Source organism: Panulirus ornatus, chromosome 41 (genome assembly GCF_036320965.1).
Source record: "Panulirus ornatus isolate Po-2019 chromosome 41, ASM3632096v1, whole genome shotgun sequence".
NCBI classification, from domain to species: Eukaryota; Metazoa; Arthropoda; class Malacostraca; order Decapoda; family Palinuridae; genus Panulirus; species Panulirus ornatus.
The window spans coordinates 13,572,275-13,587,417 of NC_092264.1; the positions used below are offsets into that span (position 1 = coordinate 13,572,275).

A 15,143-nucleotide genomic window follows, 5' to 3' on the forward strand; every position below is an offset into this window, starting at 1 on the left:
TCGCCATTTCCCGCCTCAGCGAGGTAGCGTTAAGAACAGAGGACTGGGCCTCTGAGGGAATATCCTCACCTGGCCCCCTTCTCTGTTCCTTCCTATGGAAAAAAAAATACATATATATATATATATATATATATATGGTGAAGAGCTTGTAGATTTATGTGCTGAAAAAGGACTGATGATTGGGAATACCTGGTTTAAAAAGCGAGATATACATAAGTATACTTATGTAAGTAGGAGAGATGGCCAGAGAGCGTTATTGGATTACGTGTTAATTGACAGGCGTGCGAAAGAGAGACTTTTGGATGTTAATGTGCTGAGAGGTGCAACTGGAGGGATGTCTGATCATTATCTTGTGGAGGCTAAGGTGAAGATTTGTATGGGTTTTCAGAAAAGAAGAGTGAATGTTGGGGTGAAGAGGGTGGTGAGAGTAAGTGAGCTTGAGAAGGAGACCTGTGTGAGGAAGTACCAGGAGAGACTGAGTACAGAATGGAAAAAGGTGAGAACAATGGAAGTAAGGGGAGTGGGGGAGGAATGGGATGTATTTAGGGAATCAGTGATGGATTGCGCAAAAGATGCTTGTGGCATGAGAAGAGTGGGAGGTGGGTTGATTAGAAAGGGTAGTGAGTGGTGGGATGAAGAAGTAAGAGTATTAGTGAAAGAGAAGAGAGAGGCATTTGGACGATTTTTGCAGGGAAAAAATGCAATTGAGTGGGAGATGTATAAAAGAAAGAGACAGGAGGTCAAGAGAAAGGTGCAAGAGGTGAAAAAAAGGGCAAATGAGAGTTGGGGTGAGAGAGTATCATTAAATTTTAGGGAGAATAAAAAGATGTTCTGGAAGGAGGTAAATAAAGTGCGTAAGACAAGGGAGCAAATGGGAACTTCAGTGAAGGGCGCAAATGGGGAGGTGATAACAAGTAGTGGTGATGTGAGAAGGAGATGGAGTGAGTATTTTGAAGGTTTGTTGAATGTGTTTGATGATAGAGTGGCAGATATAGGGTGTTTTGGTCGAGGTGGTGTGCGAAGTGAGAGGGTTAGGGAAAATGATTTGGTAAACAGAGAAGAGGTAGTGAAAGCTTTGCGGAAGATGAAAGCCGGCAAGGCAGCAGGTTTGGATGGTATTGCAGTGGAATTTATTAAAAAAGGGGGTGACTGTATTGTTGACTGGTTGGTAAGGTTATTTAATGTATGTATGACTCATGGTGAGGTGCCTGAGGATTGGCGGAATGCGTGCATAGTGCCATTGTACAAAGGCAAAGGGGATAAAAGTGAGTGCTCAAATTACAGAGGTATAAGTTTGTTGAGTATTCCTGGTAAATTATATGGGAGGGTATTGATTGAGAGGGTGAAGGCATGTACAGAGCATCAGATTGGGGAAGAGCAGTGTGGTTTCAGAAGTGGTAGAGGATGTGTGGATCAGGTGTTTGCTTTGAAGAATGTATGTGAGAAATACTTAGAAAAGCAAATGGATTTGTATGTAGCATTTATGGATCTGGAGAAGGCATATGATAGAGTTGATAGAGATGCTCTGTGGAAGGTATTAAGAATATATGGTGTGGGAGGAAAGTTGTTAGAAGCAGTGAAAAGTTTTTATCGAGGATGTAAGGCATGTGTACGTGTAGGAAGAGAGGAAAGTGATTGGTTCTCAGTGAATGTAGGTTTGCGGCAGGGGTGTGTGATGTCTCCATGGTTGTTTAATTTGTTTATGGATGGGGTTGTTAGGGAGGTAAATGCAAGAGTTTTGGAAAGAGGGGCAAGTATGAAGTCTGTTGGGGATGAGAGAGCTTGGGAAGTGAGTCAGTTGTTGTTCGCTGATGATACAGCGCTGGTGGCTGATTCATGTGAGAAACTGCAGAAGCTGGTGACTGAGTTTGGAAAAGTGTGTGGAAGAAGAAAGTTAAGAGTAAATGTGAATAAGAGCAAGGTTATTAGGTACAGTAGGGTTGAGGGTCAAGTCAATTGGGAGGTGAGTTTGAATGGAGAAAAACTGGAGGAAGTGAAGTGTTTTAGATATCTGGGAGTGGATCTGGCAGCGGATGGAACCATGGAAGCGGAAGTGGATCATAGGGTGGGGGAGGGGGCGAAAATCCTGGGGGCCTTGAAGAATGTGTGGAAGTCGAGAACATTATCTCGGAAAGCAAAAATGGGTATGTTTGAAGGAATAGTGGTTCCAACAATGTTGTATGGTTGCGAGGCGTGGGCTATGGATAGAGTTGTGCGCAGAGGATGGATGTGCTGGAAATGAGATGTTTGAGGACAATGTGTGGTGTGAGGTGGTTTGATCGAGTGAGTAACGTAAGGGTAAGAGAGATGTGTGGAAATAAAAAGAGCGTGGTTGAGAGAGCAGAAGAGGGTGTTTTGAAGTGGTTTGGGCACATGGAGAGGATGAGTGAGGAAAGATTGACCAAGAGGATATATGTGTCGGAGGTGGAGGGAACGAGGAGAAGAGGGAGACCAAATTGGAGGTGGAAAGATGGAGTGAAAAAGATTTTGTGTGATCGGGGCCTGAACATGCAGGAGGGTGAAAGGAGGGCAAGGAATAGAGTGAATTGGAGCGATGTGGTATACCGGGGTTGACGTGCTGTCAGTGGATTGAATCAAGGCATGTGAAGCGTCTGGGGTAAACCATGGAAAGCTGTGTAGGTATGTATATTTGCGTGTGTGGACGTATGTATATACATGTGTATGGGGGGGGGGGGGGTTGGGCCATTTCTTTCGTCTGTTTCCTTGCGCTACCTCGCAAACGCGGGAGACAGCGACAAAGTATAATAATAATAAAATATATATATATATATATATATATATATATATATATATATATATATATATATATATATATATATATATATAGATAGATAGATAGATAGATAGATAGATAGATAGATAGATAGATAGATAGGTAGATAGATAGATAGATAGGTAGATAGATAGGTTATAATTAACTACAACAAACCTGGTGAATTATTTCCGAAGTGATTGTTTCGCGTGAAGGTCTCGGCTCGTTCGTAACCCAGATCCCGACAGACTACGTCCGCTTCCCGGAAGCCGAAATCGTCGTCACACACAAAGCCCCAGACACCGTCCACCTCCACCTGTACGTGGGGAAGGGACAGGGTGGGAATGCATTACCCTCAACACACCACAACAGTAGCAGTCATAGCGGAGCACTGATGTGCTCGTCTGTATATATATATATATATATATATATATATATATATATATATATATATATATATATATACATATATATATATATATATATATATATATTTTTTTTTTTTCAAACTATTCGCCATTTCCCGCATTAGCGAGGTAGCGTTAAGAACAGAGGACTGGGCCTTTTTCGGAATATCCTCACCTGGCCCCCTCTGTTCCTTCTTTTGGAAAATTAAAAAAAAAAAAAAAACGAGAGGGGAGGATTTCCAGCCCCCCGCTCCCTCTCCTTTTAGTCGCCTTCTACGACACGCAGGGAATACGTGGGAAGTATTCTTAATCCCCTATCCCCAGGGATGATATATATATATATATATATATATATATATATATATATATATATATATATATATATATATATATATATATATATATATATATTTTTTTTTTTTTTTTTTATACTTTGTCGCTGTCTCCCGCGTTTGCGAGGTAGCGCAAGGAAACAGACGAAAGAAATGGCCCAACCCCCCCCCCCCCCCCATACACATGTACATACACTCGTCCACACACGCAAATATACATACCTACACAGCTTTCCATGGTTTACCCCAGACGCTTCACATGCCTTGCTTCAATCCACTGACAGCACGTCAACCCCTGTATACCACATGACTCCAATTCACTCTATTTCTTGCCCTCCTTTCACCCTCCTGCATGTTCAGGCCCCGATCACACAAAATCTTTTTCACTCCATCTTTCCACCTCCAATTTGGTCTCCCTCTTTTCCTCGTTCCCTCCACCTCCGACACATATATCCTCTTGGTCAATCTCTCCTCACTCATTCTCTCCATGTGCCCAAACCATTTCAAAACACCCTCTTCTGCTCTCTCAACCACGCTCTTTTTATTTCCACACATCTCTCTCACCCTTACGTTACTTACTCGATCAAACCACCTCACACCACACATTGTCCTCAAACATCTCATTTCCAGCACATCCATCCTCCTGCGCACATCTCTATCCATAGCCCACGCCTCGCAACCATACAACATTGTTGGAACCACTATTCCCTCAAACATACCCATTTTTGCTTTCCGAGATAATGTTCTCGACTTCCACACATATTTCAAGGCTCCCAAAATTTTCGCCCCCTCCCCCACCCTATGATCCACTTCCGCTTCCATGGTTCCATCCGCTGACAGATCCACTCCCAGATATCTAAAACACTTCACTTCCTCCAGTTTTTCTCCATTCAAACTCACCTCCCAATTGACTTGACCCTCACCCCTACTGTACCTAATAACCTTGCTCTTATTCACATTTACTCTCAACTTTCTTCTTCCACACACTTTACCAAACTCAGTCACCAGCTTCTGCAGTTTCTCACATGAATCAGCCACCAGCAATGTATCATCAGCGAACAACAACTGACTCACTTCCCAAGCTCTCTCATCCCCAACAGACTTCATACTTGCCCCTCTTTCCAGGACTCTTGCATTTACCTCCCTTACAACCCCATCCATAAACAAATTAAACAACCATGGAGACATCACACATCCCTGCCGCAAACCTACATTCACTGAGAACCAATCACTTTCCTCTCTTCCTACACGTACACATGCCTTACATCCTCGATAAAAACTTTTCACTGCTTCTAACAACTTGCCTCCCACACCATATATTCTTAATACCTTCCACAGAGCATCTCTATCAACTCTATCATATGCCTTCTCCAGATCCATAAATGCTACATACAAATCCATTTGCTTTTCTAAGTATTTCTCACATACATTCTTCAAAGCAAACACCTGATCCACACATCCTCTACCACTTCTGAAACCGCACTGCTCTTCCCCAATCTGATGCTCTGTACATGCCTTCACCCTCTCAATCAATACCCTCCCATATAATTTACCAGGAATACTCAACAAACTTATACCTCTGTAATTTGAGCACTCACTCTTATCCCCTTTGCCTTTGTACAATGGCACTATGCACGCATTCCGCCAATCCTCAGGCACCTCACCATGAGTCATACATACATTAAATAACCTTACCAACCAGTCAACAATACAGTCACCCCCTTTTTTAATAAATTCCACTGCAATACCATCCAAACCTGCTGCCTTGCCGGCTTTCATCTTCCGCAAAGCTTTTACTACCTCTTCTCTGTTTACCAAATCATTTTCCCTAACCCTCTCACTTTGCACACCACCTCGACCAAAACACCCTATATCTGCCACTCTGTCATCAGACACATTCAACAAACCTTCAAAATACTCATTCCATCTCCTTCTCACATCACCGCTACTTGTTATCACCTCCCCATTTACGCCCTTCACTGAAGTTCCCATTTGCTCCCTTGTCTTACGCACCCTATTTACCTCCTTCCAGAACATCTTTTTATCCTCCCTAAAATTTACTGATAGTCTCTCACCCCAACTCTCATTTGCCCTTTTTTTCACCTCTTGCACCTTTCTCTTGACCTCCTGTCTCTTTCTTTTATACTTCTCCCACTCAATTGCATTTTTTTCCTGCAAAAATCGTCCAAATGCCTCTCTCTTCTCTTTCACTAATACTCTTACTTCTTCATCCCACCACTCACTACCCTTTCTAAACAGCCCACCTCCCACTCTTCTCATGCCACAAGCATCTTTTGCGCAATCCATCACTGATTCCCTAAATACATCCCATTCCTCCCCCACTCCCCTTACTTCCATTGTTCTCACCTTTTTCCATTCTGTACACAGTCTCTCCTGGTACTTCCCCACACAGGTCTCCTTCCCAAGCTCACTTACTCTCACCACCTTCTTCACCCCAACATTCACTCCTCTTTTCTGAAAACCCACACTAATCTTCACCTTAGCCTCCACAAGATAATGATCAGACATCCCTCCAGTAGCACCTCTCAGCACATTAACATCCAAAAGTCTCTCTTTCGCACGCCTGTCAATTAACACGTAATCCAATAACGCTCTCTGGCCATCTCTCCTACTTACATAAGTATACTTATGTATATCTCGCTTTTTAAACCAGGTATTCCCAATCATCAGTCCTTTTTCAGCACATAAATCTACAAGCTCTTCACCATTTCCATTTACAACACTGAACACCCCATGCATACCAATTATTCCCTCATATATATATATATATATATATATGTATTATTCCATGTGTGGCGAGGTGGCGATGGGAACAAATAAAGGCAGACAGTATGAATTATGTACATGTGTATATATGTATATGTCTGTGTGTGTATATATATGTGTACATTGAGATGTATAGGTATGTATATTTGCGTGTGTGGACGTGTATGTATATGCATGTGTATGTGGGCGGGTTGGGCCATTTCTTTCGTCTGTTTCCTTGCGCTACATCGCTAACGCGGGAGACAGCGACAAAACAAAATAAATAAATAAAATAAAATATGTATCTTTGACCGAAATCAGTGACTGTTGGATAGGGCTCAATAGCACACTAAGATCGCTTTTCATGTAGAGTCCCTCCGGGAAAAGGATACTTTTGTCGTGTATATACGTTTAATGGACCGAAACCAGCCAGCATAGACCCCCCCACGGCTGATGGTGGTGGTGGTCTGCGCCAAGCGTAATGACTGGCCAAACGACTGTACCACAGCTGTGACAGGTGGAACAAGCCACCTCTGGGCACGGGTTATGGGGTGAGGAGGTTGATTCTGGGGGATAGCGGGAGGGGATGGTCTGCTGTGGGTGGGTGTTTCGAGAGGAGGAGTATCGTATGGGGAAGAGGTGAGAGGGGGGGATGTGTGGTGGGGTCATGGGAAGAGGAGAGGGCATCTCTAGGGTGGAGGTCGTGGAGGGGCTGTAGTGGGTGGGGTTTGGTAGAGAGGAGGAAGGTCTTGCATGGGGTGTGTGTGGGGAGGTGGATGAGGGTCGGGTAGAGGGTGGGGTCGTCTCTGGGGGAGGGAAGGACTGTTCTCTTGAGAGGGTCTCTGGGGGAGGGAAGGACTGTTCTGTTGATGGGGTCTCTGGGGGAGGGAAGGACTGTTCTGTTGATGGGGTCTCTGGGGGAGGGAAGGACTGTTCTGTTGATGGGGTCTCTGGGGGGAGGGAAGGACTGTTCTGTTGATGGGGGTCTCTGGGGGAGGGAAGGACTGTTCTGTTGATGGGGTCTCTGGGGGAGGGAAGGACTGTTCTGTTGATGGGGGTCTCTGGGGGAGGGAAAGACTGTTCTGTTGATGGGGTCTCTGGGGGAGGGAAGGACTGTTCTGTTGATGGGGTCTCTGGGGGAGGGAAGGACTGTTCTGTTGATGGGGTCTCTGGGGGAGGGAAGGACTGTTCTGTTGATGGGGTCTCTGGGGGAGGGAAGGACAGTTTTGTTGATGGGGTCTCTGGGGGAGGGAAGGACTGTTCTGTTGATGGGGTCTCTGGGGGAGGGAAGGACTGTTCTGTTGATGTGGTCTCTGGGGGAGGGAAGGACTGTTCTCTTGATGAGGGTCTCTGGGGGAGGGAAGGACTGTTCTGTTGATGGGGTCTCTGGGGGAGGGAAGGACTGTTCTGTTGATGGGGGTCTCTGGGGGAGGGAAAGACTGTTCTGTTGATGGGGTCTCTGGGGAGGGAAGGACTGTTCTGTTGATGGGGTCTCTGGGGGAGGGAAGGACTGTTCTGTTGATGGGGTCTCTGGGGGAGGGAAGGACAGTTCTGTTGATGGGGGTCTCTGGGGGAGGGAAAGGACTGTTCTGTTGATGGGGTCTCTGGGGGAGGGAAGGACTGTTCTGTTGATGGGGTCTCTGGGGGAGGGAAGGACTGTTCTGTTGATGGGGTCTCTGGGGGAGGGAAAGGACTGTTCTGTTGATGGGGTCTCTGGGGGAGGGAAGGACTGTTCTGTTGATGGGGTCTCTGGGGGAGGGAAGGACTGTTCTGTTGATGGGGTCTCTGGGGGAGGGAAGGACTGTTCTGTTGATGGGGTCTCTGGGGGAGGGAAGGACAGTTCTGTTGATGGGGTCTCTGGGGGAGGGAAGGACTGTTCTGTTGATGGGGTCTCTGGGGGAGGGAAGGACTGTTCTGTTGATGGGGTCTCTGGGGGAGGGAAGGACTGTTCTGTTGATGGGGTCTCTGGGGGAGGGAAGGACTTTTCTGTTGATGGGGTCTCTGGGGGAGGGAAGGACTGTTCTGTTGATGGGGTCTCTGGGGGAGGGAAGGACAGTTCTGTTGATGGGGTCTCTGGGGAGGGAAGGACTGTTCTGTTGATGGGGGTCTCTGGGGGAGGGAAGGATTGTTCTGTTGATGGGGTCTCTGGGGGAGGGAAGGACTGTTCTGTTGATGTGGTCTCTGGGGGAGGGAAGGACAGTTCTGTTGATGAGGTCTCTGGGGGAGGGAAGGACTGTTCTGTTGATGGGGGTCTCTGGGGGAGGGAAGGACTGTTCTGTTGATGGGGGTCTCTGGGGGAGGGAAGGACTGTTCTGTTGATGAGGGTCTCTGGGGGAGGGAAGGACTGTTCTGTTGATGTGGTCTCTGGGGGAGGGAAGAACACTTCTGTTGATGGGGTCGTTTCTTGGGAGGGAAGGACAGTTTTGTTGATGGGGGTCTCTGGGGAGGGAAGGACAGTTCTGTTGATGTGGTTGGGGAGGAGAGGGACATTGAGGGAGGGAAGGGGGGGTTGGGGGTGTCCCGAGCAAAGAGGGTCCAGCAGTTGGTTGGGTGAGGGGTTAAGTGCAGGGTAGGGCAGTGCATAGTGTAGGGTTTGAGGGGTGTGTGGGGGGGAAAGAGAGGTGCCGTGCATAGGGTTGGGGGTCTAGGGAGATGAGGTTGTGGAGGGGGGGTGGAAATGGCTGGGGAGAGGGAGGGTAGCTCTTGTAGTGTGGGCTGGGGAGGGTTGGGCGCGAGGGGGTGGGGGATGTTCTGTATAAAGAGGGCTATGCAAGGGGTGTGGGTTGATGGCCATGCAGGAGATGGGGTGTGGGAGAGGGAGGAGGGCTGTGCCGGGGGTTAGGGTAGAGGGAAAGGAGCAGTGCTGTGGGTAGGAAGAGGGAGGAGGGTCGTGTAGGGAAGAGGAGGGTGCTGTGGGTAGGAAGAGGGAGGAGGGTCGTGTAGGGAAGAGGAGGGTGCTGTGGGTAGGAAGAGGGAGGAGGGTCGTGTAGGGAAGAGGAGTGTGCTGTGGGTAGAAAGAGGGAAGAGGGAGGAGGGTCGTGTAGGAAAGAGGAGGGTGCTGTGGGTAGGAAGAGGGAGGAGGGTCGTGTAGGAAAGAGGAGGGCGCTGTGGGTAGGAAGAGGGAAGAGGGAGGAGGGTCGTGTAGGAAAGAGGAGGGTGCTGTGGGAAAGAAGAGGGAAGAGGGAGGAGGAGAAGGGTCGGTTCCATAGGAGGTAGGGAATGGGAGGGACAGAGCCGTGCAGGGGTGGAAGGTGTCACATAATTGAGGAAAGGGTTTGTGTGGACGGTGTCCGGCCACTGGATCAGCCAGCGTGATCGAAGCTAGGCTGAAGGACGGCGAAAGGGACGTAAATAATAATGATTCAAAGACGGGAAATTATTAATAACTTTCTCATGACTTGCCTTCGTGAATGTGTGAAGACACGAGTGTATGTCTGGCTGACAGAGTTGCCTGTTGTGTTTGGGCCTTGTTCACCCGTGTCGGTAATCTACAGTTTGGACGAAAACTCGCAGTCATCAAAGTAATGAGGACACACACACACACACACACACACACACACACACACACGCAAAAGATACCTGTGGCATGAGAAAGGTGCGAGGTGGTCAGATTAGAAAGGGTAGTGAGTGTTGGGATGAAGAAGCATGATTAATAGTGAAAGAGAAGAGAGAGGCATTTGGACGATTTTTGCAGGGAAATAGTGCAAATGACTGGGAGATGTATAAAAGAAAGAGGCAGGAGGTCAAGAGAAAGGTGCAAGAGGTGAAAAAGAGGGCAAATGAGAGTTGGGGTGAGAGAGTATCATTAAATTTTAGGGAGAATAAAAAGATGTTTTGGAAGGAGGTAAATAAAGTGCGTAAGACAAGGGAGCAAATGGGAACTTCAGTGAAGGGGGCTAATGGGGAGGTAATAACAAGTGGTGGTGAAGAGAGAGGGAGAGGGAGTGAGTATTTTGAAGGTTTGTTGAATGTCTTTGCTGATAGAGTGGGAGATACAGGGTGTTTTGGTCGAGGTGGTGTGTCAATGATTTGGTAAACAGAGAAGAGGTAGTGAACTATTTGCGGAAGATGAAAGCCGGCATGGCGGATGGTATTGCTGTGGAATTTATCAAAAAAGGGGGTGACTGTGTTGTTGACTGGTTGGTGAGGATATTCATTATATGTATGGCTCATGGTAAAGTGCCTGAGAATTGGCGGAATGCATGTATAGTGCCATTGCAGAAACGCAAAGGGGATAAAGGTGAGTATTCAAATTACAGAGGTATAAGATTGTTGAGTATTCCTGGGAAATTATATGGGAGGGTATTGATTGAGAGGGTGAAGGCATGTACAGAGTATCAGATTGGGGAAGAGCAGTATGGTTTCAGAAGTGGTAGAGGATGTGTGGATCAGGTGTTTGCTTTGAAGAATGTATGTGAGAAATACTTAGAAAAGCAGACGGATTTGTATGTAGCATTTATGGATCAGCAGACGGATTTGTATGTAGCATTTATGGATCTGGAGAAAACATATGATAGAGATGCTCTGTGGAAGGTATTAAGAGTATATGGTTTGGGAGGTAAGTTGCTAGAAGCAGTGAGAAGCTTTTATCGAGGATGTAAGGCATGTGTACGAGTAGGAAGAGAGGAAAGTGATTGGTTCCAAGTGAATGTAGGTTTGCGGCAGGGGTGCGTGATGTCTCCATGGTTGTTTAATTTGTTTATGGATGGGGCTGTTAGGTAGGTGTATGCAAGAGTTTTGGAGAGAGGGGCAAGTATGCAGTCTGTTGTGGATGAGAGGGCTTGGGAAGTGAGTCAGTTGTTGTTCGCTGGTGGCTGATTCGGGTGAGAAACTGCAGAAGTTGGTGTCTGGTAAAGTGTGTGAAAGAAGAAAGCTGAGAGTAAATGTAAATAAGAGCAAGGCTATTAGGTTCAGTAGGGTTGAGGGACAAGTAAATTGGGAGGTAAGTTTGAATGAAGAAAAACTGGAGGAAGTGAAGTGTTTTAGATATCTGGGAGTGGATCTGGCAGCGGATGGAACCATGGAAGCGGAAGTGAGTCACAGGGTGGGGGAGGGAGCGAAAGTTCTGGGAGCGTTGAAGAATGTGTGGAAGGCGAGAACGTTATCTCGGAAAGCAAAAATGGGTATGTTTGAAGGAATAGTGGTTCCAATAGTGTTATATGGTTGTGAGGCATGGGTGATAGATAGGATTGTGCGTAGGAGGGTGGATGTGTTGGAAATGAGATGCTTGAAGACAATAATATATGGTGTGATGTGGTTTGATCAAGTAACTAATTAAAGGGTAAGAGAGATGTGTGGTAATTAAAAGAGTGTGGTTAAGAGAGCAGAATTGGTTGTATTGAAATAATTTGGTCGCATGGAAAGAATGAGTGAGGAAAGATTGACAAAGAGGATATATGTGTCAGGGGTGGAGGGAACGAGGACAAGTGGGAGACCAAACTGGAGGTGGAAGGATGGAGTGAAAAAGATTTTGAGCTATCGGGGCCTGAACACACAGGAGGGTGAAAGGCGTGCAGGAAATAGAGTGAATTGGAACGATGTGGTATACCGGGGACGACTTGCTGTCATTGGATTGAACTAGGGCATGTGAAGCGTCTGGGGTAAACCATGGAAAGGTCTGTGGGGCCTGGATGTGGAAAGGGAGCTGTGGTTTCGGTGCATTGTACATGACAGCTAGAGACTGAGTGTGAACGAATGTGGCCTTTGTTGTCTTTTCCTAGCGCTACCTCGCGCACACATGGGAGGAGGGGGGGGTATCATTTCATGCGTGGCGGGGTGGCGGCGAGAATGGATGAAGGCAGCATGTATGAATATGTGCATGTGTATATATGTATATATCTGTGTATGTATATGTATATATACGTTGAAATATATAGGCATGTATATGTGCGTGTGTGGGCGTTTATGTATATACATGGGTATGTGGGTGGGTTGGGCCATTCTTTTCGTCTGTTTGCTTGCGCTACCACGCTAACGCATGAAACGGCTACAAAATATAATAAAAACAATTATTTATATATAGGGGATAGGGGATTAAGAATACTTCCCACGTATTCCCTGCGTGTCGTAGAAGGCGACTAAAAGGGGAGGGAGCGGGGGGCTGGAAATCCTCCCCTCTCGTTTTTTTTTTTTTTTTTTTTTTGATTTTCCAAAAGAAGGAACAGAGAATTGGGCCAGGTGAGGGTATTCCCTCAAAGGCCCAGTCCTCTGTTCTTAATGCTACCTCGCTAATGCGGGAAATGGCGAATAGTTTAAAAAAAAAAAAAAAAATATATATATATATATATATATATATATATATATATATATATATATATATATATATATATATATATATAAGGCTTTGGCAGTACAAACTATATATCATTCCAAAATACCCTGTGGTTCATTCAGTCTCGCGAGAACATGTTAATTCATCAGAGGACAACAGTGTATCATAAACTCTGGCTATACCTGTTAAACGGTTGGTCAACAGTCTTGGACACTCCTTTCCTACTGCTCGGACCATCCAGCAGCCTAGCCATGATGTCATTTTACCTATACTCACTATGATTATACTCTGAGATGCCAACTAGAAAATTCATATGCATATATCTCTCTCAAAAGAGACCCCCTTTGAGCTGACCCAGTCACTTTGTTGTGTGTATATATATATATATGTATATATATATATATATATATATATATATATATATATATATATATATATATATATATACATATATATATATTTCTTTCTTTCTTTTAAACTATTCGCCATTTCCCGCGTTAGCGAGGTAGCGTTAGGAACAGAGGACTGGGCCTTTTTTTGAATATCCTCACCTGGCCCCCTCTGTTCCTTCTTTTGGAAAATTTAAAAAAAAAAACGAGAGGGGAGGATTTCCAGCCCCCCGCTCCCTCCCCTTTTAGTCGCCTTCTACGACACGCAGGGAATACGTGGGAAGTATTCTTAATCCCCTATCCCCAGGGATAATATATATATATATATATATATATATATATATATATATATATATATATATATATATTATCCATGGGGATAGGATATTAAGAATACTTCCCACGTATTCCCTGCGTGTCGTAGAAGGCGACTAAAAGGGGAGGGAGCGGGGGGCTGGAAATCCTCCCCTCTCGTTTTTTTTTGATTTTCCAAAAGAAGGAACAGAGAAGGGGGCCAGGTGAGGATTTTCCCTCTAAGGCCCAGTCCTCTGTTCTTAACGCTACCTCGCTATCGCGGGAAATGGCGAATAGTATGTAAGTGTATATATATATATATATATATATATATATATATATATATATATATATATATATATATATATATATATATATATATTGGATAGGATCACAATTTTGCGCGTGATCAAGATATTCCTATGAGTCCACGGGGAAAATGAAACAAGAAAAGTTCTCTTCGATGTATATCAACTGACTGTTATATTTCTCTCTTGTGTCTCCCCTGATGATGTGATTATTACACGAAAGTGCACTTGGGAACTTTTCGTGTTTCATTTTCCCCGTGGACTCATAGGAATATATGTATGTACACGTTGAAATGTATACGTATGTATCTGTGCGTGTGTGGACGTGTGTGTATATACATGTGTATGTGGGGTGGGTTGGGCCATTCTTTCGTCTATTTCCTTGCGCTACCTCGCTAATGCGGGAGACAACGACTAAGCATAACAAAAAAAAAAGTGAAATATATATTTAAGAGAGAGAGAGAGTCCTGAATGTCTTATGGCTCTAAATTAAAGCTCATTTATAGACAGCTATAGTTCCTGAAGAAGTGATCACCTCAATACAAACTGCGATAAAAGGCCGGAATATTCTGGCAACTGTGCGAAAAATCATTCCACTGTAAATAACTCGCTTCGATGCGTCGCGCATTTTTGAGGAGCGACATTAAGGCATTTTATATTGACGGGACGACATGCCTCGGGTTTTGCCCATGAGTGTCATGTATTATGACTGCCCAGTGTGTGCCTATCCTTGGTGTTCTCGAAGGCATGGGGGAACATTATAGCGTCCAACTCACGGCGCGTTCCGCTAGGCAGCCAGTGTCTGCTTACTGGCCTTGACTTACCTGGATGTTGCCTTCGTGAGGTCCTGCGCCGCCAGCCAGGCGCAGCTGCCCCACCCTCTTGCCTCCTTCCTCCTGCGGGTAGACATGAAAACATTTATCATTACCGAAAAAAATATATATATTACCAGACTATAAGTAATTACTAAATGATTCTGCCACTCCAAATGCTCGTCAGTAATTTGATATATATTATACTTAATCTCTGTTTCCTACGTCAGCGAGGTAGCGCCAGGGAACAGCAGAGGAATGATTTTCTCCTTGTATTTTAATTTTCTAAAAGAGGAAACAGAATGACTCTCGCGGGGACTGCTCAATCCTCCTCGAAGGCTCCGATTGGGGTGTCTAAATGTGTGTGGATGTAACCAAGATGAGAAAAAAGGAGAGATAGATAGTATGTTTGAGGAAAGGAACCTGGGCGCTTTAGCTCTAAGTGAAACGAAGCTCAAGGGTAAAGGGGAAGAGTGGTTTGGGAATGTCTTGGGAGTAAAGTCAGGGGTTATTGAGAGGACAAGAGCAAGGGAAGGAGTAGCACTTCTCCTTAAACAGGAGTGGTGGGAGTATGTGATAGAGTGTAAGAAAGGAAACTCTAGACTGATATGGGTGAAACTGAAAGTGGTTGGAGAGAGATGGGTGATTATTGGTGCATATGCACCTGGGCATGAGAAGAAAGATCAAGAGAGGCAAGTGTTTTGGGAGCAGCTGAGTGAGTGTGTTAGTTGTTTTGATGCGCGAGACCAGGTTATAGTGATGGGTGATTTGAATGCAGAGGTGAGTAATGT

The 15,143-nt window shown here is 45.3% G+C and overlaps 1 protein-coding gene across 1 annotated transcript in view; it reads right to left on the bottom strand.

Annotated features, from left to right (window-relative positions):
* LOC139761682 (neurotrypsin-like) overlaps nt 1–15,143 on the bottom strand; it is a 92,246-nt gene that overhangs the window by 57,879 nt on the left and 19,224 nt on the right. Inside the window, exons 3-4 of the mRNA XM_071686012.1 lie at nt 14,365–14,436; nt 2,951–3,089 (exon numbers count right to left, since the gene is read on the bottom strand). The gene's annotated coding sequence lies outside the window, so the exon portion shown is untranslated. The remainder of the gene's footprint in view (nt 1–2,950; nt 3,090–14,364; nt 14,437–15,143) is intronic.